General features: G+C 42.4%; 2 long non-coding RNA genes across 5 annotated transcripts in view; one reads left to right on the top strand and one right to left on the bottom strand.

Annotated features, from left to right (window-relative positions):
* Nucleotides 1-3,137: 3,137 nt before the first annotated feature.
* On the top strand, nucleotides 3,138-16,096 carry LOC126640338 (uncharacterized). The gene is made up of 3 exons (XR_007628992.1): nucleotides 3,138-3,202; nucleotides 11,991-12,095; nucleotides 16,051-16,096. It is a non-coding gene; the product is annotated as an uncharacterized LOC126640338 (long non-coding RNA).
* Nucleotides 3,171-24,150, bottom strand: part of LOC126640337 (uncharacterized) — a 256,125-nt gene continuing 235,145 nt past the window's right edge. For 3 of the 4 annotated variants that reach the window (XR_007628991.1, XR_007628988.1, XR_007628989.1), the window contains 2 exons: nucleotides 23,923-23,980; nucleotides 3,171-7,429 (listed from right to left, as the gene is read on the bottom strand). This is a non-coding gene — a long non-coding RNA (uncharacterized LOC126640337). Of the gene's footprint in view, nucleotides 7,430-18,787; nucleotides 20,711-23,602; nucleotides 23,690-23,922; nucleotides 23,981-24,150 lie in introns of those variants that run through there. The other variant, XR_007628990.1, reaches the window with a different exon arrangement.

The raw sequence follows: 24,150 nt of genomic DNA, 5'->3' as shown, positions 1-24,150 counted from the left end.
TGGAAGGTATTTTATGTGGATGAACACATGAAGAGGTGATTATGTATTGCTAAAAGTCTAATCCCTGGATAAACTACAGTTTGCTATTAATTCTTTGGACTTGCTTAGCTGCTACTTAACATTTCCACGACTTAACAATTATATTCTTGAGCTAAGAGTAACTTTTCAACAAAATGTGTAGGGATTAGAAACATTGATAATTATATTAATTAATATTAATGGGAGTGACAATATTTGTAGTCATATGACAAACATAAGGAAAGCAGGGCTTTAATTTTATCAATTAATTCCGTTTCTAATTGCTTTCACTATTCAATTGTCAGAACGTGTTCTACTTGCAAGAAGGAATGTGTTAAGCAGGCAAAACACAGACCAAAATTGAGGGGAAAGAGGGCTGTGTATTTGTATATGGCATCATCTGTTATCCAGAAACATACTGAGCCTTCTCTCTGGGCTCCGGATTTTCTCCTCTCTATTTATTATAAATGCCAGTCATCTGGAGTAATGGGCTCAGTCTCGTTGAGATGGGTTAGTAGGCAGAGAGGCCATCAGGAGCAGGAAATGCCACTGATTGAAGAGCTCTCCAAGTTATCAACTATCCTTCTTCCCACACCTTCCCATAGGTGCAGGATGAGCGTGGGACAGCGAGACAAGCAGACCCTGCAAAAGAGAGCTCAGTGTGTGTATCTATACTGACTGTTCAGATTTAATACACTGGATTGGATCAGAGTTGTCTCTAGAGGAAGTCAGAGAGCTGCAGTCCATTGGCCTTAATCCTTCCCTGTGCTCCCGTATCTTTATACTGCTCCAGCAGCTCCACACCGCCATAAAACCAGCACAATCCACCCTCCACGCTCCCTGGTGTGAGGGAAATCCCTCACCAGGTCCCTTGCTGAGCACTACAGCTGCCACAGAGGCTTCCTGGCAGCGGGAGGAAGGCACACCCCTCCCTGCAGATGTGTCCAGTGCTGTGGGATGATGCTCTTGCTTGGTGTCCCACAAGCTGGGGACGTGCAAACGCCAGTAAGGGTGGAGGTGTGAAAGTCTTCACGTCCTGATACCATGATTTCAGCCCAGAAGGAAATCTTAATGTGCTGAAGTTTCCCTCTGCACAGAGCCTCCACCACACAGCAATCCAAGAGGCCAATAAAACAAATAATGACTCTCTCCTGGGGCAGCTGCAATAAAAAAATGCTGCCAGCTAAGAATGGTGCCTTTGATGGCTCTGCAGGCGAGATATCAACAATCTCTACAGCTGCTAATCCCCTTGTGTGGTTTTACACTCGCTGCCCTCACAGCCTGTGCCCAGATGCTCTGTGCAACGTTTTGGGGTCTGCTTTTCCTCTCAGCTCATCCCTCCTCTGGTCCTGCTCAGGTGACACCCCTGTAAGGCTCTGAGTATCTCACCGAGCACTGCGTGCACAGATGAAGGGAGCTGTCACCCAGCACATGCTGCTCTAGTGGCCTGTGGCTGCTGCCAGCTAACCTGGGAGCAGTTGCTGCCTGCCTTCCTGAGCTCTGTGGATGTTGAGCTCTGGAATGGCAGAGAAAGTGGCCTGGGGAGTGCTCACCAAAGTCTCAGTGAATATAGGGGGACTCACTGATGAGGACGAGGCAATACCCCAAAATCTCTTGCTTTTTGTGGGCTGGAGACTTTGCCCATCCCGTTCCCCCTCCTTGAGTTAAGCCAATGCTGATCCCAAGCATATTTGCATCTATGCTTATTTTCAGAATAAAATCTGGAGAGCACAATTCCCTCTTGTTGTGCCAGCCACATCATTGTCAAAAGGCATTCAGGACAGATTCAGATCATTTGTGCTGCTATAAACGTTGCTTCTTCCCCATATCCTCATCAGGGGACAGAGTTCAGAATTAGTCCTTTTGTGTTTATTTCCACTACTCCGGGGTGGACCTGGGAGCCTTTGCTTCTCCCCATCAGGAAGCAGAGATTTAACGTATCGAACGCACCAGAATTGCTTAATGAGTGCTCAGTGAATATTAATAAAAGTTTGGACGTGACTCAGGCTACAATGGCTGAGAAGTTTGAAAGCTTTGGTTCAAGATTACAGGAGGCTGTGAGAAAATATGGTATCCAGCAGCTAGCATATAGTGCAGATATTTCACTATCCAGGGATCTCTAATTACTAATAATGTACAGGAACAGTATGATATGTCCTTACAATTGCAGAATCCTTTTCAAAGATAATCTTTAATAGTTTATTTGACAACCTGTAAAATTATAGAAAATTATTAGTCTTGGGAATTACAAAAATCCCCATAGTACAGTCAAACAATAAAATTATAATTACCTGTGGGTAATTGAAATTTAACTGTTTTTTTATTGTATATTACACATCAATAGCAACATAAGTTCAAGAGTGTCCCCCTCCCCTCCCTTTTCTTTTCCCTACAGAAATGGGGAAAATGGACAACCCTGCTGGTAGCTTGTGAGCCCTTGTCACAGAACAGAGCTTGAACAATTTCGATTAAAGCAGTATGTTCGAGACTGTCATTAGACCTGCATTAAATTACATATCTGGAATGTTAAAAATAAAGAGTACTGAAGCTTATTCACAGCTGCCTGTCGTAAAGTATGCAGTCAAGGTTTTTATTATCTTTAAAGTTCTTATTTTTCTCTTTTCTAAAACTTATTGTTTCATCAAACAAATATCTAGCACATTTAAGAACAGTATGAGCACAGGAGCAGAACTGCTCGAAATGGATAAAGCATTAGCGTGTTTCCATTCTGTGCTCAGTAGTATTGTTTAGTACTAACAATGGTAATTTATCAATTATACACGAGGGAACAAAGCTCTTCACCATCTCACAGCTCCAGAACTACCTATTACGAGGCCCAAAGCCTGAGACCCCTCCCAGACCTTGTGAGGCAGCATTTGGAGTTAGAATTTGCAGTAGCAGGTTTTGCCTTGTCCTCTCTCGGTGACCCCATGGAGGCTGCTCAGTACTCAGCTCCATGGCACATCAAGACTTTTCTAAACCAGGAAAATTATAACCTTTTTTTTTTCTATTTTCTTTCTGAAACAGGGCTTTTGATGCAGGCACAAATGTTCACAGCCTGCTCTTGTCTAGCTGGTGAGACCGTCCAGTCCCTCTTGTGCCATTTGTGGTGGCATTACAGACTTTGAGAACAATCTGAAGGACAAACCCCAAGCTTTTTGGAGGCTGCTAAGCCCAGAATATGGTATGTTTGACAATTAACTGTATGTTGAGCAGCTTTGTTATATGCTACTGAAATGCACAAAATCTTCTATAGAAGAATCAGGCTGGCCACTTTTATTTGATTCTGTAAAGTGCTTTGTGATCATTATGTGAATATAACTGCACAAGTGAAAATACCTCTGTTTTAATAAGAGTTTCAATTAAAGTATTTAATGCACAGATTTTATCGTGAGAGAGGCATCACAAAGCCCTGAGTACAACATAATGGCAAGCCAGGTATTGTTATGATTACCGTTACTATTATTTATGTATAATCATTGAAGTATTAACTGAAAACTGGGAAAGGGAGTTCCTGAGCCCCAAAGAGCTCACAGTAACAGCTTTTTGTGCAGAAGGCAACAATAGCAAACCAGCTCTGCTTCATGGCACAATTAATGGTGCATGCAGCCCAGGTTGGAAATTCCTGATCCTGCATGGGTTTTCCCATTTTCAAAGATCAAAGAAGGCAAAAAATGCAGATGGATTATTTTGGTGCCTCTCACTCTTCCCACCACCTCTTTTCTCTGCCTGTTGGTGTGAAGGGCACCCCTGCATGATAGGACTGGGATGTGTCTTTTTTCCCAGCAAAGCAGCTGGAAACTTCTCATCAAAGTGGTTTCATTTAAATGCCTTTACAAGGGAGAGATATTTTGCCTCCCTCACTTGTCCTTCCCACTGGAGATTTTTAAGTGTCTTGGCTTCCTAAAAGCTAAAGTGGAGCTTTCAATTTTGATGCAATTGATTTAAACCAAATATAAACCTTTCAAAAGGGGAAACCCCAAGAGGGACTGTATCATCAGGGCTGTTAATGGGCTGAGCTGCAGCAGAGGAGAGACAGGGGTGCCCCAAAATCATGATCCTTGTGCCAAATAGCCGTGACCTCATGCACCACACCAAGGAGATGGAGCTGAGAGGTTTGTTTGGCTTTGGCTGTTTCCTAATCTTGACCCTTGACCAACACCTGAAAGCTACAGGCAAGTTTTTCTCCTTCCTTATCTCGACCCTCACTCCCTGGCAGATTCCAGCTGCTGAGCTCAACCGCCCTGAAAACGAAGCCGGAGAGCTCTTGTCCAGTAGGATTTATATAGATGGGATGCTTGGAAGCTAAATCTTCCAACCACTACAGTGCACCATACTGTAAGACAAAGAGCAGGAGATAAATTTTCCTGCCTTTGAAATTTCTGCTCATGTCACTCTCTGGGGCTAATTTTTACCGTTTTGTCTGAAGGGAGAAGAGCTATTCTGATGTGAGTGCCTCCTCTGCACTGCAATGCAGGGATGGAGCTAAGGATGAGCAATGGTAGCACTGTCAGGATTACAGCCAGGGCAGATTTTTCATTTTGCTAAAAGTCACTTTTTTTGACACGGGAATCAGGAAAATACATGGATGCAACACGTTGAAAAGAATGAAAAGGTTGTGATTTGCTCCTGCCAATATGATTCAAATAGAGAGACCCAAGCTTTATGGTAAAGGGAAAATGTCTCTTCCCATGAAAACACAAACTTTGAGTACAACATAACAGGAAGGGCCCTAGAGGGGTTTTGGGGAGCTCCTCATGGAAAGGGAGCTTTCCATGGGCTTTTTTTCTCCTGTTGATAGGGTGAGCACATGAATGTTTAGGTAAAGAAGGATGCAAGCTTCCAAATTAAAAACAAAAAGGGGGCGGGGGGGATTGGCTATTTTTCTTTCTCATGGATGAGGTTAGAAGGTTAATAAAAAAGTTAATCCCAGCCTGCTCTGCAAAAGGGAACAGCTCACATTTGTGAGACTTCAAAAGGCTTCAGAGTGTCTGTGTATGGATGTTGTTATTTCCTGTCAGGGCTATCCCAAGAAGACGGGGCAGGGAGCTGTTTTTTGGAAGAGGAGTCTGTCTGTTAACTAAATCAGCTGGAGTGGAAATAAAAAGGTTTATATAAAATGGTTTTGAGAGTAAACTCCAATAAAGTCCTGGGGTTTTTTTGGTTTTTTTTTTTGACCTGTGAGGACATGAAATTAAAACTTAGTGGAGGCCAACCAGAACATCTCAACCAAATGACCCACAGAATCTCTTTTTGTTTTGTTTTGGTTTGGTTTGGGTTTTTTTGTTTGGTTTTTTTTGTTGTTGTTTTTTTGTTTGTTTTGTTTTGTTTTTTGGTTTTGTTGTTGTTGTTGTTTTTTGTTTTGTTTTGTTTTTTTAATCCATTAACATGAATTTAACTTTTAAATATGTGAGTGGTTTGAAAAGGAAAAAAAAAACCAGTCAATTTAGTAAACATTCAGCAAATTACAGCACCAAGCAGTGATTCACAAGGAGATCTGCGTGTCCATTTGCTTTGCAGCACTGAGGTAATGCTTATTGCTCAGCATAGAAAATTACCTCAGGCCTTGTTGGGCTTTTCTGGAGAAATATATACCACAGTCCAGGTTACTGATATCCCTCCCTGCCTCGCTGTCCCCCTGCACAGCTGAGGGTCCATACTAAGACAGAGTGTAAATGTTATAGTCGATATCCCTTGGCAGAGAAACTGCACTGCAATTTCTTTTTTCCTCCCGTTCTTCCTTTTGCACGAGGCTCCTTTGCTACCAGCTAACCATTTCCTATAAGAAAATGGCATTGTGTTAAAGTTATATAGTGTATCATATTAAATTTTATAACAGTGCTTTGTGTTTTGAAAGACTTTGGGGGGAAACAGCATCAATCAGGGAACCACATTTGATAGACTTGGAAGGGGCCTCCTGGGTCATTTTGTCCAAGACCTCTATGAAACAGGAAGGCTTCTGCAAAATACCTTTCCCATAAATGTATCTAACCTTTCCTTAAAGACACTGAGTGATTGTGCCATAAATACCTCAAGCAGCTAAACTGGTCTGATTGACCTTACGATCAGAAAGTGTCTCCTAATACTGTACAGAAGGTACAATTTTCCATTCTTGCAGCTGTGGCTAAGCAAGAAAAAAGGGCAAATACACAGTAATGGGCAACAATACAGACTGTGCAAACAGTTTTGCTTTCACTTTACTGCCATCACCTACCATAAATCTGGATGCACCACTGATACTTGGTTTCCCAGTGTAGTGTCTGTGATCCTTGTAGTATCTATCTCACTTTGACTCTGACTTTTGGAGAGCCACCATTACAGGGTGCAGAAATAAGGAAGACGTACGAGCAGCACTTCCCAATTCAGAAAACCATTCCAACCTGATGCCAGTAGTTAAAAGTATTTATTTCTATTTTCTACTTATTAGAATTTGTGGATTGTTTCTTGTCAGGACCATGGGAGTGAGAGGAAGCACAGGGCTTTCTATGGTTCCATCAGAGTGTCAAGGAATAATTTTCATTCTCCAATTCCAACAACTATGCATATTGAAAAATAAATATATGGTAGTTTAGCTGTTTGTTTTTGCAATAGCAATGCCTTGTGTGCTGGTTCTGCCCCACACTGCTCTGCCTTCTTTCTCTCAGCAAATATTAGGAGAAGTGTCATTCTGGGTAGATGTGTTATTAAATCACAGACACATTCATTGCTGAGAGCTTCCTGAGCTGCACATAAACTGTCTTTGGTTTGGTTTTTTTTGTCTTCTTTTTTTTTTCTGCAAGCACTGAGAGGTGGTGAGAGAGCTGAAGGCCAGTTCTCAAACACCTATTTTCATCAGGTGTACAGTGCTTATGGAGAGGGGTTGTCTGATGGTGCCCCTCTCACCTGACTGACCACCCTCTGGACACAGGAGGAAGTCAGACACCCTTCAGTGTCCTTGTGCTGCTCCCAGGGAAAAACATGCCTTTAAAAGCTGAATATGCCACCTTGGTGTCAGTGAGACATTGATGCACAAAGGAACAACCATCTCAGGTTCATACAGGTTTTACTGCAGTCACCAACCACCTCCTGAACACACAGAACCATTCCCAAAGGAGACTCTGGGAGCTCCAGTAAAACCTGGGACAAAGACTGTCTTATCTGATGCCCAGAAGGAAAAAAAAAAAAGCTCATAAGAATATTTCACTCCTGACCAGCAGAAACATACTTCAGACTGAGGAAGACTCAAGAGGAATTTTTTTCTTCAGAGAAAAAGATTTTAGAAGGTTGAGGCATCCTCAGCTTGGTTTCAATGTCCATCCACTGTTCTGGGTTAGACCAGGCTGCTCTTTTTATTTTTTGTTTGTTTGTTCCAGAGTTGTTCTTGTACATAAAAGACTGCTGCAAAATAGGCCAGGAAAACTGGAGTTAAGTCCTAAAAGCAAAAGACACAGAAAAGATAATTTAGAAAGAATATGGTGATCCTGGGTTTGAAGACATCTTGGTAGCTGTGCATGTCCCTGCCCATATTTTTTTGCTGTGCTCTCTTTATTTCTCATGCTTTTGTGCCTATTCAGGCTGGCACTCACCTTGTGATTCTCAGCTCAGGGATCATCGTTTCCTAAAGGTCTTAAATCAGTCTTTAAAAATACAATTTTTTTTTAATGCTGTCTCTATAGAAATAACTAAATGCCATCCTTTCTCTGATGTGCAAAGTTGTAAAATATTTGTTTAGTATTTAATCACGTCGAAATAGGTGAAATTACACTAGAAATACACCTCACCCCAGTGTCGAAGGGCAGAGGCTCGTGAGATTGTGACAAAATCTGATATTATAAAACTGCAAAATATCTGTGCCAAGAAAAATACAAATACTAACAGGCCTTCTTTTATTGCTTATATTCTTTTCACTTTTTCTCACAGAATTATCAAATGAGGCTTCCCTCATCACAACAGAGTTGAGCCAGTCCCAAGCCCAGCTCAACCCTTACTCCTCTTCTGCCTTAAACTCCAGCTGTAAAGAGCAGCTCTTCTCTGCTGGGGTGATTTGAACCCCACATTTGCTTAATTGTACCCTGGATACTCAACTCCATGACAAAAATAAGATCCTCCTGCTTCAGTCCCTCATATTCCCCATTTTCCTCTCAGTGCCCCTCCATTCTCTATATTCTAAGTACTAATTCTGGGGAGAGAAACGTATTTTATTTTGTTATGTTAGGAGGGGGGAATGAAGGCAAAGAGGGCTTTTTTGTGGTTTTATTGTTATTATTATTGAGGGAGGGTTTGTTTGGTTGTGGTTTTTTTTTCATTACAGACAAGTTCTGACCCATAATTGTGCTCTTAGGTACTCCTGAAAATAAAAAGTACATTTGCATCAGGTGCTCCTAAAAAACAACAAAAAAATTATATATCATAGAGGTTTTCTGATCCTGTTCAGTGCACAAATGCCAATCAGAAGCAAATATGGGGCTGTATCTTGCAATCCATTTTGATATTTACAACAGAACATGGCATATCATTTAATTTAAATTTGCAGCATGCTCAGTGTAATTAATGCTGTGCAGTGCCTAGAAAATCGTGATTTCTTAATGTGATACAATGCCTGCATGCTGAGAGCATTTTTTTTTAAACTACTGTATCATTTTGGAGCATTAATGGGGAGGCACTGCCATTAAACAGGAAAAAGAGCCATGCTCGCTTGCTCTTTATGGAACTTCCATGTAGCTCCCCAAAATATGATGCAAAGTACAGGTTTGTTTTAAAAGAGAGGGGAGAGTCAGAGATTTAATTTTCCCTTGACACAGCATGATGCCTGAATAGCCAGACAGCTATTCCTAAATTATGTGCATTTCATTCCTAGGAGCTGTGAGCATTTTGAATGGGCTGTTGTTAAATACAGTACACAAGCATAAATACTCCAGGGAACAGCAAGCTGAAATTTTGGCATGAGCAGAAATCTGATGTTGTATCTGAGCACGTAATAATAATGCATATTGATTTGTCAGGAGTGCTAAGAGAGGGGGGGAGTTGGTGTTCTGGGATGAGAACTGGTAAACTCGGGAACATCTTGTGTGATTAGAATAAGGTGTGGTATTTGTGTGCTGCGGTTCTGGCAGGGACAACAAGGTTCACCTTCGGACCTGGAGAGTGGTCGGGGTCTCAGTTTTGGGACTGAACCCAAGAAACTGAATGCATGATAAAGACATTTATATATTATCCATAAGTGAAGCACGGGGAATTTTCATCTTCACCTAGAAAATTGGGCAATGAAAGGGTAACTGTTTGGCAAGGAGGGTTGGGACCAAAAGCCCTTCAAGGTCAGGAGCTTAACTGCCTTGACTACGATGAGCTTGGGTGTGAGTTTACCTGCTTTGTGATTGAATTGTGCAAAAAGAAGAGGAAAGAAAAAATCCAAACCAACACTCCCCCTATTATTTCTCAAGGAATCAGTTTCTGCCAGAGGTACTATAAAAGCTCTCTTTATAGACCTGTTGATAGCAAAGCAAATTCTTCAGGTCCTCTAAATAAATCTGCTCCTAAACATAATGCTTCAATTTCTATATTCTCATCTGACAACTGACAATTCAACCTCAAGAGTAATTGGTCCTGTCTTTGAACCTCTGCAAATGCTGCATGAGGAGGGTGGACAATTTATTGATTTAGATTGATTTTTGTACGAAGCCTCTGAGACAGACGCGGTGTCCGGTGATACTCGCTGGATATATCGCACTCCTCGGGCACATCCACGGGCAACCAGGAGGCTTCAGGATTATGTGGAGGTGCTCAGTAAGCACCTGCAAACTGTGCTGTGTGGGACCTCTCTTGAGTGATCATCACCTTGGAGAGAGATGCCAGTTAATTGGCCAAGTTTGAATTTCAGCAGGGTGATGACACAGCTCTTCTGTTGGGAAACCATCCCAAGCCATGTGGAATTTCCACAGGCAGGAACCAAAGGGTTGTTCTAGTGCAGATTGCCCAGTGTGTTGATCTCTTCATACTGTGGCTGTTGGGATGATTGCTTGGATATTTCCACACCTGTAACTGTATATTTCCAGTGCTGTGGTTATTCAAGAGCACTGCAAGACAGGGCAGTGGATTTGTCGGGAGTGAAAGGATTTGTGAACTGGCTGTTTAGTTTGTGACAAAAAAAAGTGTCATTGATATTAATAGCTCTGAGCCCCAGTCAAGACCTAAAAAAACCCAGGGAAACAGCAAAACAAAAGAAGACAGGAACAAGATGGCACTGAGGGTCTCATCACCAGGGATGGTGATTAAGACGTGAGGCGAAGGGCTGCCCTGCTTGTGTGTGAGTTTGGCTGGGGAAATCACCCCAATCCCGCTGCCTCGCTTCCCTCATCCATAATGAGGGAAGGGCTAACTTTGCAGCACACTTTGCATTGGCACTGCATGCTAACTTCATTACTGTTTGCAACAGCCTGTGCAATCCTCAGAGGAAAGGAATAATAACAAAAAAAAAAAAAAAAGATAATTACCAAGCACATAGTTTTCATCTACAATCTTCATTTCAGGATTCACTATTCCCGATGTCAATATTTTATAATGGAAGAATGAGATATGCTAAGTTTCCGTTTGATGGAAGTAAATTCAGATTTAATATTGCCAAGGAGCTGAATTTTTAATACAGCAGAGCAGAACGCAGCCATTCCAGCCCCTGTTTGAGGCTCCTGCCGCTCCTTTGTACCGGCTCAGCGATGTTCCCATGACCAGGCGGAAAAATGGGAAGAAGCTGCTCTGAATTTTCAGGGGGGTGACAGTACTTTGTCATTTAGCACTGTCACGATAATTGGGAGTGTCACACAATGAAGCAACATGACACACCCCTGGTAAATGAAGAGTTTTCAAAGTGATGTACAGCCCCTGTCAACTGGCAAAGCTTTTGTTTGTTCACGGAGCCAGGCAGCATTTCCAGAAGGAAAACCGCACTGGAGGGGCACCCTTGGAAAGTTTGCTGTAAATTGATTTCCTCTGTGTTTTTATAAAATGGGATAGATCCTATGAACAGCAGGAGAATACCCTCTTTTATCACACACTCCAACCTGCTGAGGACTTTCCACAAACTCTTTAGGAATTTACCTCTTTTTGTTAAATTGGGTTGGATCTCATTAATAAAAGAATGGTATAATGGAAAAGAGTTTCTAAAATTATACTGTAACCTAGAATTGCAGGATTCAGCTTTCTCTGCCTGAAGAAAAAAATTCTGAAGCATTAAACTTACTTTATCAAGCATTGCACCTGACATGCTCTCATAAATTTTACATACATTTTAACTTATTTTAATATTATGCAGGCTTGGTTTAAAATATTCCCATGAAGTAACTAAAATGAAGCTGCTCAGCCATAAATTAGAGCTAAAAAAATACTTGTTCCCCCCCGCCCCATCAATATTTCTTTACTTAAAATCATGTGTTGTATGTAAGTTAAATTTTCCCTTGCTGAGATACTTTGTATATCTTAATAGGAACTACCACAGACCCAGTGAGCTGTATTTCTGTAGGGTCAAATGTACTTTCTTTGCTTTTTTTAGAGGTGTCCTGCCTAAAAGTAGATATCAGTAACCCTTTGAATGCCATAGTGTAGCAGGGCCCACAGCTAAACATTTGGTCACATATATATATATATATACACACATACATTTATTTTATATATTTATAAACATCTGTTTTTATACTTATACATACCGATACAGATATATATAAAATGCATATATAAAATATATAAAATATATAAAATTATTATATATATAACTATATTTTCTACATGTATAGATACGTATTTGTATTTGTACATATACACACATTTATAGATATGTATATGTAGTATATATATGTATTTGTCACCCTAAAACCTTCTCTTTTCCAGGCTGAACAGTCCCAGTTCTCTCAGCCTTTCCTTGCAGGAGAGGTGCTCCACCCCTCTTGTCATCATGGTGGCCTTCTCCTGTAAAAAGATCTAAAAACACATACATATTTTTCCAGGAGCAGCCCTGCTGGTCGGATGGGCAGACGACGGCACCGACAGAGGCTTCCCAGTGCGACACCCCAAGGTTTTCCCTTCCTTGGGCCAACGTCCTCCTCCAGCAGGTACAACATCACCGACAACTCATCACAAAGCCCCGTTTGTGTCCCGAGCCCTGAACCTATTTCAAAGCCCAAGCTAAATTACACAAACACTTGCCCATAGACATAACAGGACTGTTATGAAATGCTGTCAGCTCGTTGCCATTTTGCCCGAGCACACCCTGCGTGTGCCTGTCAGGCCATACTTGGGCAGCTCTGCCGCGTGCGACGTGTCCCAGACACTGGGGCGATTATGTCTGAGCGCTCCTTATCTGATGGGGCGGCCCACAGTGCTGCACATCTGCGCTCCGAGGCTCCGCTGCTGCGCGGCCACGCCACTATTTATTTTGCTTCTGCAAGTTAGTTTTCCTTGAGAAGCAGCAGGGGCCTTCTTCAATGAACTGAAAAATGTGTATTGTATGAAGGTCTGCAGAGGGTTTGTACCGTAGTTCAATGGGCAAATGCGAACCCAGGGGATGACATTTCATTTAAACATTTGGTTTACATCTTTACATGCCAAAAATATTAATATCCTGACTTCAGCAAACTGAATTCAGCACTTTTTTCCCCCCCCTCCCCTTAAATGAAGTAATTATAGCCAAAACACTCTCTGTGGGTATTTATTCTTCCTTCTCAGAGGTGGAGTTTCGCACACGAACATTTGGTTTTGGGGCTGGAATTGTCAATAGCTGCTCACTTGACACTTCCCCGTTCGTTTGCATTGGAAACCACCAGTAGTTTCTTTTCTTGTGTTTATTGTATCACTCTCAGCCCTTTGATCGGGACACCTTGGATAACAGCAAAGTCTAGCTTAGTGCCTGTTTGCTGGTTAAAAAAAAAAAAGGTGAAGAATATGGTTTCTGTCAAAGGATCTACAAAGACAGTTAATGTAATTGAGAAGCAGAAGGGCATTTATGGAAGTGCATCTGAATGTCCTCTTCACATGTAATTGCATCAGGAATTCTACATTAACATGCAAGTGCTGTCCAAAGGGAAAAAAAAAAAAAAAGAAAAAAGCTTATTTTTAGGTAGAAGCCCTCAGTGGGCAGTAAATTACCCATAATATCCCCCAAACTAGCAATTAGCCCTGTTTGCTGACTACCTGAATTGTTTCACAGTAGTTCAGCACAGTCTTACCAGTTATCACCATACTTATAATCAGAGATTCCGTGTATGATTCCCGCAGCTCCACATACTGCCTGCCTAAGGTCAGCAGGAATAGCAAATACATTTTATTTGCTTCTTTTGGCCCTTTAAAGCTGTTTTCTCAGGCTACAATATGTGAGGAAAGCTGATGCTGCCGTGCTGCTTAACTGGCAAGAATCTGAATAGAGGAAGCAATTTGGAAGTGTAGGTGTACTTTGGTATTAGTTAGTATTTATTTGTTTGTGTTATTCTGTATTTATTCCCTTATTAGCAGACAGTCCTGCCTGGAGACTGAGCTTTCTACCAGTTTCTGAGGTTTGCTTTTCAGAAGTTCTAACACTGGAAGATATTTTTCAACATGAGCCTGTAACTGAGGAGTGGAAAACTGGAAAATATGGACTCAAAAACCTATGGAATTTTTTCCCTTAAGGTGGCGGAGCAGTTTTCATATCCTCAGACATCCATGCTTTGCCAAAATAGTAATTCAGCTCAGAAAACAGTAGCTACATTACCTGTTTCTGCAGCAGAAACAATCATGGGCCTACACATGCACACCAATACAAGCACACACATCCTAACAGCAGCACTGGGCTTCAAGGAAGAAAACTAAGTAAAAACGAGACTAAGGAGGCATTTGAAAAAGAACATAGAAATGTTTGGACCCTGAGCATTATTAAAGGTGTATTTCTAAGTGCTGCACACACCTTTCTGAGTAATGCTTTAATTGGCATGTTATTTCTCAGGCAAAATCCCACTGAATTAATTTGGTGCCACCATTTAAACCCCATTTTCAGTGCTGGTTCTGTGTCACCTTACACTGACATGGACCTGTATTCCCATCTCTGATCTGCTGGACTAGATCTGGGTAGTGAAGGAGATGGAACAGGAATTCATGCTCAAGAGGAACAACTACAGACTGGCTCTCTTTGCAAAGGCACTCTGAGAAGCAAAGAATGATTTCCCTCTCCATTAGTTTTTAAGCCAAGACAAAGAAACAAGAGTCACATGGCCAACTTTATGACCCCAAGAATCTCCCCAAATGGCTCCAAACCTCTGCTATTTCAACAGCAGATGCTCAGGTAGGGAGTCTGTAGCTCCCAGTTAATGGCTTAGTGAGGCAGTGACCAGTTTGGCACTCAAGGGGAAAAGGGAAGACTTGGTGGTGACAAGTGCCAGCAGACTCATTTTTCAAAAGAAGAATTTGTTTTCCAGAAAAAAAAATAAAAATCTTTGGGTTGAACGCTGTTTCCACCCTTGCTAATCAGGTCTTGACTAAGAAAAGTCCAAATAAACTGATCATAAATTAAGTAATCCCCGTTGTGAGCATGAACACACATACCTGGCCAAGGCAGGCACAAGCAGATTGATGAAACAACAAAGTTCACCTTGTTTTCTGAGCTGAAAGCTCACGCTGTTTCTTGGCAGAACAGGCATGTCAGGCCTGTAATAACCACTTGCTACCTTGCTTCAATCAGCATTGAAACCAGCACAATATTAACATCTTAGGGAAAATCCATCTGGAAACTGCTTTCTGGGGGAAAAAAATGAAAGGGAGATAACTGAATACCACACCCCGGGATTATTTATTTACTGATTTCACAGTAACTTGAAGGAACTGAAAATTTCTGCCCCCATCACCTGAAAATTTTGTATTTCAAACATTTTCTGTCAAATCACAGAGCTGAATTCCTGCTCAGAAAGAAGTGGCAAAGAACAGCTGTTGTTCACCTGAAGGAAAATCACTTGTCTGGCAGAGGCAGAGGTTGGAATTTGCTGTTTGGTTTTACTCTGGAGGAGTTTTTGTGGGCACATCTTCCCGTGCCCAGTACAGCGGGTGGCACTGCTGGGACAAAGCCAACCTGGCAGAGCCAGGCAGAGTCTCCCCAAGCTGGGATTCAGAGCAAACCCAACCAACTCAGATATGGGCATCTGTTGCATTTACACCTCAGGGGGTTGAGCTTGGAACACAGGAGCTGAACTTTAAAAATAGTTCCAAAAATGTTACTTTTTGCTGACAAGGTAATACTCAAATTGACTTTTCCTTTTGCCTCCTGATGGCCCGGTATGACTATACATTGGTATTATTTTGCATCACCTTCCTGTTGGATCAACTAACATGATAGTTTCAGGATGTAGAGGGTACTTATGTTTGGCATTAAAAAAATAAATTATGTAAATCCTGTTGTCGGAACATTACTACAAAGTCAACTGGGCAAATGAGCCAAAGAAAGCCTTTCCTTTATATTTTTCTCTGATTTTTTTCCCCTATTTTTCCTGAAGCATTGCTGAAGTTGGAAGACAGGAGTGATGGTGCACAGCACACATGTTCTAAAATGCATCTACCCTATGTGAATGCAGCCTGTCCTGCTGGTTCAGCTTAGAAGCTCACTGGGCATGTTTTGGAGACTTTTAGCATCTCCAGTATATTTTTGGAGAGGAAGTAAACAATCCAGGGTCTGGACACTGGACTTTTAAATTAACAAAATATGTATTGCTTACTCTGAAAAACACTTTGCCAAAAAATCTGGGCTAGGGAGATGGCATTTGGCACTGGATTAATTTCAGATGAAGTTTTAGGACCAGCCTAGGCTGTAGGTTTGTATTCAGTGATGTTTAAAAGTAATGCCCTAGCCAGTAACTGCTGGGATCAGGCTCTGCCAAATTTCTGTCACCTTGGGCTTCATTAGCATGTGAAAACAGACCCCTCTTGGCTTTGTGTCTCACTGAAAAACAAACCACCAGGGCTGGTTCACAGCCCTCTGCTTTGGCCAGGGGTGTAGAGCTGCCTCATGCACTCAACTTTAATTTTAAAGGTCATTTTTTTTTCCTACAGCTCTTCAAAAGTTACCAGAGTGAAGGTTCCTGATTACAATGAAGAGTAACTCAGGTAAGATCCTAAAGGACCCACGAGCATTGGCTGACCAGCTACTTAGCAGAATGACTAAATATTTTGTAATTAAGTCCTTAATTAAAATTGTGGTTTTGATAAGAATAAAATCCTGCACTGCCATATGAAATATTTCCTGTATAATTAAGGGGACCACAGGTTGCATTAACTATCTCCAGCCATTCTAATAGTGAGTGAACCAGAACACTAAAAATATTTGCAGAAAGCAATTCTGAATGAATAACACAGATAACTAACACGTCACTTTTCTTAAATGAAGAACCTTCCCTAAGTCATATCCCTTCAATCAGGGAAAAGAAACAGCCCCACATAACTAGTCTGTGTGCACAGCACTTTTTGTCTACTGCACAAACACCATGTTTTACCTTTGAATTTCCTACAGAGGCAGGAAAAATTATCCTCCCTCCACAAATTATTTTGGGAATAAACATCTAATAGAAAAAAAAATAAAAATCATAGTCTGTTCATAGACAATGTGAAGGGCATGTGATATTTATGAAGGTACTAATTTGTAAAGAAATTATTCCCTGTTTTGGTTGGCAAAAGTCTTTGAACACAAATTATATTAAGGTCAGGAGGAGTCCAGGCTAGGTAGGAAAGAGCAAGGCAGTCAAACTTTTGGGAAGACATCCAGGGGGGGGTACAGACCATGCTGGGATCTAGGCAGCACTGGTGAAAAGAGCATTGCAAATGTTTATTTACTTTTTGTACTTATTGGCTTCTTAAATAAAAGAACTGATCCCATTTAAAAGCCCTGACTGTCATTGCTTTCCCCTTCCTTCCTTCCAGGAAGAATGAGCATCAGGTAATGGGATACAAGTGGAAAACCCTCTGAGATGCCCGTGGATATCAGTACAACACAGCCCCTCTTTGAATGCCAAGGTTATAGGTAAGGTTTTACAACAGCATCATTTCCTAAGGCTGAAAGAACCTTTAATTTTTTTCAAGCCACACAATGATTAATATATGTAATTTTGGAATTTCTGAATCACACATTGATGAAAATCCATGCTAATCCATGTTAAACTCCAAGTTCAGTGGAGTAACACTAGGAGGAAAATGGCTTCAGCTGGGATCAGAGTGCATTTCAGTTGAGGCTCCAGGAAGGATTTTTAGACTCTTCCCAGTTTTATATACCCAAAGCAGATTGCTTCCTTGGCTTGCATGAGGAGGATTTCATCTCCTTTGGAATTCTGGGGTAAACTGTCCTTGTACAAAATTTGTTCAGGGTCAAGTTTTAGGCAGTATTTTGTGCTGCAATAACCACACCATGACAGACAACCTTTTCAGCAGATAAGAAAAAAAATCCTCTTCTTCAGGTCAGTACAAGAAAGGAACATGACAGAGCTATAAATACAGAGCCCAGAGGTGCAAAATCTCCTGCATTAAATGCGGTCATTGGCCACGTTTACATTTTTTCCCAAACATTTCAGGTGTTAAGACAGAGAAGCAAATATATACATGGGGGAATATCTGCAGTGAAAGCAGCTTCTCACTGTTAAATGAGCCTTACAATTTCTGTGCATTTTTTCCGACAATTATTTAAAAAATATATATATAACTGATTAGAGGGAATTGAGTTGGCTAAATCAGGTACATGTGCAAACTCAGGTTCAGAGGTGGGAGAAGCTGGGAACTGAGGGAAAAGGCTGCCTGACCACATTTCCATTTGCCAGGTATGGGCCAAGGAGACTCAGTGGGGCTAAAGGAAGATTTTCAGATGACAACTGAAACATTTTAATCTGTGATACTAAAAGGAAAGCCCTGGTCACCAAGCAACCAAAGTTACTTGTAGATTGTGCAACTGATTTCCAGAGGTGTGCAAATACACTACAGTGCCCAGTAAAGTCAGACAGAGGTGATGGGGGGAAGGAAAAAAAAACAAACCACTTTATGGTCTCAGGAGCGTAAGACAAATATGAATCACATAAGTAGTGGTACTTTAAATCTTATCTGCAAGGGTGCCTTGGACAAGCTTTGCTGTGAGGGTGGTGAGGTCCATTGTGATGGTTGGGTGAAAAAATTGTAAATGGCTGGCAGAAATTGCCATCTGCATTTGATAAAAAAATAATCTGTACCCACACTTACAAATTCTAAGGATTTGCCAAAGGTTACCACTGGCCACAAAGAGTTTCGAGACTCTGTCTTTAAAGCTGTGCTTAAACCCAAAAATTAAAAAATCAAAACTCCAAGGTATCAGTGTAAATGTAAGTGGCAAGTCTCTGGAGGCTCAGCCAGCACTGGCTTAAATGAAGCCATGCCCAGGTCAGTGCAGCCAGAAGGATGGTCCTGATAAGGTAAGAAAGGAATGGAGGTAAAATGGGAGGGCAGGTACCAGTGATTCATTGCTGATCTGAAGAGTTTGCTTTACTCACCTTGCCAAAAAAAACACCACCAAGTGGTACAAAATTTTGAAAAAAAAGATACTCTTCTTCTAATAAAAATTAACTAATTGGTTATTTTTTTTTCAACTCAAGAAACAAAATTATTTAATTTTTTTTTTTTCTGAGCATCACTTTAGAGTTGTACCTTTTTGAGGGGTTGGAACTAGATATTCTTCAAGGTCTCCTTCCAAGCCAAGCTATTCTATGATTCTGTGAAAACAAGTTCTCAGTTTGGCAGTTTCCCAGGCCCTTCACTCTGGGGGGTTCTCCAGGGCTTTCCTCAGGCATCCTGTGCTAAACGGGCTTCCAGGTTTCAGTGAAAAAGTGGCACCACTACAATTTCAAGATGACAGCACTATGGCAAACCAGTTGTCATATGCTTGAGTTACCAGCCCAAGAGGTAGATTTACAGTATTATGAAAATATATGCATTTTGAAGTGCTGTGAATTATACCAAATAATCCTGAATATCTCTTTTGCTATACTAATGAATCAAACCAGAGCTTTCCACATTATCTGCAATCACCATGGAGAAAATGGGTTTCAGTGTACATAGTTTCTGTATAAATAGTGCATCTCCAGCACATTCTGTAAGTAAGTAGTGTCTGATTGCATAATAATAACAATAATAAAGAGAGAGCTGTCCAGCGTGCACATGGGCCAATTAAAGTATCAAGTGCACGAGGCTGCAGCATTCCTGGCAGGGGGAAAGTTGTCAGGGAGGTGCCTGGCTTATCAGTGCTCTCACCTCCGTGCCTCAGCCTCCCACCAGCCCTCTGTCCCCAAACCATGGAGTCTGGAGACCTTTTTCCCTCAATCCTTGCACGGAAGCAGGTCATGGGCACAGCACAGCATCCGGCATTTTAGAGGCTCCTGGCAGAAACCACGGGAAACATGCCTGCAGCACCAAGGCACAGCTTACTGGTTTGAGTGAAGCTTCAGCACTTGAGCAATTCCCACTGTGCCTCCCAGCTTTGCTGGGCAGGATTTCCTCCGGCTAGAGGGACCAGACCCAAACTCCCCTGCGTGCCATGGGTATAGTTGAGAATTCATGGAAAGCCGGAGGAATGTACTTAATGGGGTGGCTGGATCATATGTTTATGGCCTGAAACAGGAGATCCCAACCCAAACCACTTTCTTGGTTTCTAATGGTGAGAGGCAGAATATGAAGATCATATAAATTCATGCTGGGGAGTGGATATGAAAAGAGAATGTGGGCAAAACCTGGGACAACCCACAGCCTCAGTAGCTGCCTTGCCATTAATTATGGCTAATGGGCTAATAAACACCTTCATGTTTAATGCACTGCACATTCAGCCTGTGGAAACTCCCTTACAGAGATGACCCAGAAGAATTAGACAAATTAAACCCCAGGATGGTGGAATCATGCCTTGCTAACAACATTGGCATAAAAGCAGTAGAGCACTGAGTGCTCTGGGTGCCTGGAGACAATCATTTACCACCCAAAAGGAACTTCTGACAGTTGATAACATTCATCAAATACTTTTCATACCCTCTGTGACAAGAAGTGGGTGGTCACAACTATTCTGGTGTGGGTGGAAGGGCTTTTCCACGTGAGTGTTGGAGTGGGCCAGGTGGCAGGAAACACAACACCTGGGCTGTGATTTCCTGGGCACATCCCAGCCTAGACACACACATACTAATGCACTGCTCCAGAGGCCTTTTCCAGAGGATAATTGCATGCACTGCCCCGAGCACTGGGAACGGGCCACTTCAGGGAATGAGTCTGCTCCTCAAGAAACAGCCACTTACTCCCCTCTCAGCTCTGCAGAAGGGCAAATGTCCCTGGTTCAGGCCTTGGAAATAATGAGGTAAAATGGACTCGGCATCGTTAAAACCTCCCCAAAGACAGGCCGGGATATTAGAATATCTGATTGGAAAAAACCGACGGGCAAACACAGCCTGCCTGGACAGGACCCCTCCTCCCACAGAACTGTGGCAAAGGCTCCCAGGTCACAGAAGGGGAGCTGGGAATTAATCGTGAAGTAGCCTGCAGGAATGCTACAAAAAGAGCCCGAGCCAAAAGGCAGCTGGAGACGCTGACAAGGGGGTCCTGCAGGGGGTTTGCAGCGCTGCAGTTGGAGACCACGATTCTCCTTCCTCTCCCAACAGAAACAGGCCAACAGTAGGACAACCAGGCACACCATGCTGGCTTTCCCAAACGGTGGAGCATCCGGGCACTGCTGGGAAAACAGGCAGCTCTTTATTTTGGGATCCTAAATACAGAACCGGTGCCCAACTTCAGATAATCAGAATTTTATCCTCTCTACAAAGACCTTCCAAAACACAAGTGATCACTGTGAAACCTGGAGTTGCTTTTTATGTTTTAGCTGAACTTATAATGAATCCAGACTCAAAAGTTTCCCAGTACCTCTGCCATTAATTAAAAAATTTAAAAAATAGATCTTGTGACACTTTTCTAAGGAAAAACAAAGCGGATGTAGCTCGGCTGCCCTGGACACTCTAACATTTAACTTGGTTCACTCCCAAAGGCCATGATCCAACCAGATACTCAAACACCTGTATAACTCAAATACACTTCTAAGTACTGCTCTGAACTTTGGCAAAAGTAGGGAAAATAAGTTCTATTAAAACACCACTTTCTTTCTTTCAAATCTGATTTTTTTGAGAATCTTGACTGCAATGCATCATGTTAAGTATTTCCTTCCCCTTGCAGAATATTTTAATATTAAGCCAGATATTTTTATATTTCCACAAATTAAATGCACCATGGCTGAAGGTTTGACAGAAGCTCTAATTTGCACATAAAAAGGTAGAACGATTTCAGTTTTGACAGCACAAGCTTTTGATTTGTTAATAAAGGCAATTCTTTCTCAATTGTGAACATACTCCCCAAATAAGACAATGTAGTTTGTAGCAAATAAAAAAACCCAACATCTTCCTGGCATGGAGACTAAACTTTTGATCCGAAGTTATTACAGAAATTCAGATTTTATAAAAATAAAAGAAACTTTCACATTCAAGGTTTAGTAGCAACAGAGCAGGAATCAGAAGAAGAGACATGTTCCTGCCACATCCTCTGTACCTGTTGTTAGCAACCTACCTTCAATGTATTTGGATAAAGTTCACTGCTAGAAAGTACCTGTGAAAGCTGAAGTAGTTTTGGAGGCTGAGGGTGAGAAAGCCATGTGGAAATGGTTTTGGTAAAAATTAACACAGATTTTCCTTGTGATGTCCTAATCAAACTGCAATCTAAGAACACTAGGATTTCAGACTCTCGTGATGAAACCCAAGTTTATAAACCAAGATTCAACCAAGGCCAAAGCCAAGGCCAAGTTACAAGAGAACAAGCCCTCAGAGATCTGTGCCCATGTCAGAGCTCCCCTTTTTCCCTGAGAGACCACAGAGGAGGAGAGAGCACAGAGCTGCAAAACAGGCTGGGCAGAGCCAGCTGAAGCATGGAAAAAAAAAAAAAATTGGATTTCTGATCTCAGATCAAATTATTCTAAAATTTTCCCTGTGTGACAGCCAAAACCTTCATCATGGAAGCAAAGCTCAAAGTACCCAGGATCCGTTTCAGGATATAAAAGGGTAATGAAGGACTCACCCATGGTCCTGCCAAGGCTTTTACAGTCTCGGCACATACTTTGCCCTGGCATCAAAAGTTGAATAAAGCTTCTCAACTCCTGTGAGAAACATGTCCAAACAGCCTGGGGCACAAACCAGCCCATGGTGTTACCAAAACCTCCCACTTTTGAGAGCTGTCACTACCCCAGACCCCAACCAGGGGCTGCTGGGTACCACTTGTGTGAGCACAGGAAAGCAATGAGCAAACGCCATGAACGTGTCTGAGGTGAGATCCAGCACCTCCCAAGTGGTACTGGAAAACCCTTCCTGGACATCTGCAGCCACAGCACGGAGCTGGGGACTGTCAGGGAGCTGGGGACAGTGGTTACTTACTGGTGACTGGCAGCAGCACATCCTGCTCTAATGCAAACTAAAGCCATGACACAGCCTGCTAGCAATCTTTTACTGTGCTGCACGTGGTGCTTTGCACTGACACCACACACAGTACTTTACTGGCCCACAGGCCCTCCATTTAATGCAAAACCTCCTGATTTTTGTAACCTTCTAAGCTTTTGCTGGAGGAAGCAAAGCAGTTCATTATTGAAAGGCATTTTTGTTTTCCCAACAGTGTCACCTCCTGCTTTTCTTTGCTTGCATCTCACCACAGTTGCCTCCTAATCAAGTGTTGGTGAAACAAGGCTGAAGGTATTTTGGTCATGTTTTCACACTTGTGATGTACAGTTGCCTTGTCTCCTTCCACTTTCCTTCTGACTACACTCTGCTTCACAAATGCAGCCATCTGGCACAACATCTCAGTTTCTTCTATCGACACCTGAGTAATCAGAGCCCTTTTTTTCTCTTTTTTTTTTGTTTTTAATTTTAAATAAAGCAAGTGTTTCCAGTGCCAGTGCCCAGGGTTATTAATAGGCAAACCGCACCCTGTTAATGAGAAGCAACAGAAGTGAGAGGTCACTGGTATTTATGCTAGAAAACATTTAGGGTGAGATGAGAGGGGGAAAAAAAGCACCTAGCATTTTCAAAGAGACTATCACAAGTCATCTCCAGCACTTTGTTGCCTTCACATTGTTTTATTTTAAAACTGAACCTCCTTCAGGTTTGTGCAGTAGTGGCACAAAGACCTGTGGGGCACCAGGGATGGCATGTGTGGCACACGCCAGAGGAAATCCAGCTTGGGGTGGTAGGAGGGCATTTAGAGAACACTCAGGAGGTATTTCTATATATTGTCTGTGTGAAATATATTTTTGAAAACATTGATGGCAAAGTTGTGGCCCCAAAAATATTACCCCATATTGCTGTATGGCCCAAGTTGCATCCCAAGAGATTTTTTTCCCAGCCTTGTGTCAAAGGACATCTCTCAGACCTTCTCTTTCTTGCTAACACTCACCTTTCCCATGCCAGAAATAAATTTGACAATGCTGACTTGATCTCCATCTGGCTGCCATCCCCTCCACACATCTGATCCTACCCCTGAACTCTGTCCCTCTTGAAATAAAAGACGGCCACCACCCCACGGACCAACTGACCTGGAAATCCTGCACGGAGATGTACGAGCAGCGGAGCAGCTGTGCCAAAGGAAACTCACAAATCACATCCTCTGGGCACCGGGACAGCTGGCAGAGAGACAGAACACACGGGCTGCCTCTCCACCTCCCGCAGGCTCCGTGAGTGCTGAGGCTCCTCTGCACCACCTAAACCTGCTGCTGCTCTCACAGGCCTCTTGCTGCAGCCCTTCCAGGCAGGAGGAGATGGGGCAGTCAGGAGCCAGGAGAACCATCTCCCAACAGCTCAACAGAGCCTGAGCAGGGGCAGAGGAGAAGAAGCAGGATGGGGGATGAGCACCCACCTGGCCAGTCGCTTGGAGCAGTGCAGCACGGTCGGGTAGGAAGCAACCACAGCAGCACCTGAAATACAGACACAAAGCCTCAGGCACGAGAGCTGCTGCCCCGCCATCCAAGTTGTCCCAAAACACAGGCGTCAGCAGTGTGATTTTTGCAGTCAATACCAATTTGGAAAGTGCCATCAATAACGTGCCAGTACAGTTCAGGGATGACTACAATGAACCTGCACTGGA

The sequence above is a fragment of the Myiozetetes cayanensis genome, unplaced genomic scaffold (genome assembly GCF_022539395.1).
Source record: "Myiozetetes cayanensis isolate MyiCay16 unplaced genomic scaffold, myiCay2020 scf2-11, whole genome shotgun sequence".
Lineage (NCBI taxonomy): Eukaryota > Metazoa > Chordata > Aves > Passeriformes > Tyrannidae > Myiozetetes > Myiozetetes cayanensis.
Note: the sequence above shows the minus strand (reverse complement) of the source record. Positions and strands in the feature narration are given on the sequence as shown.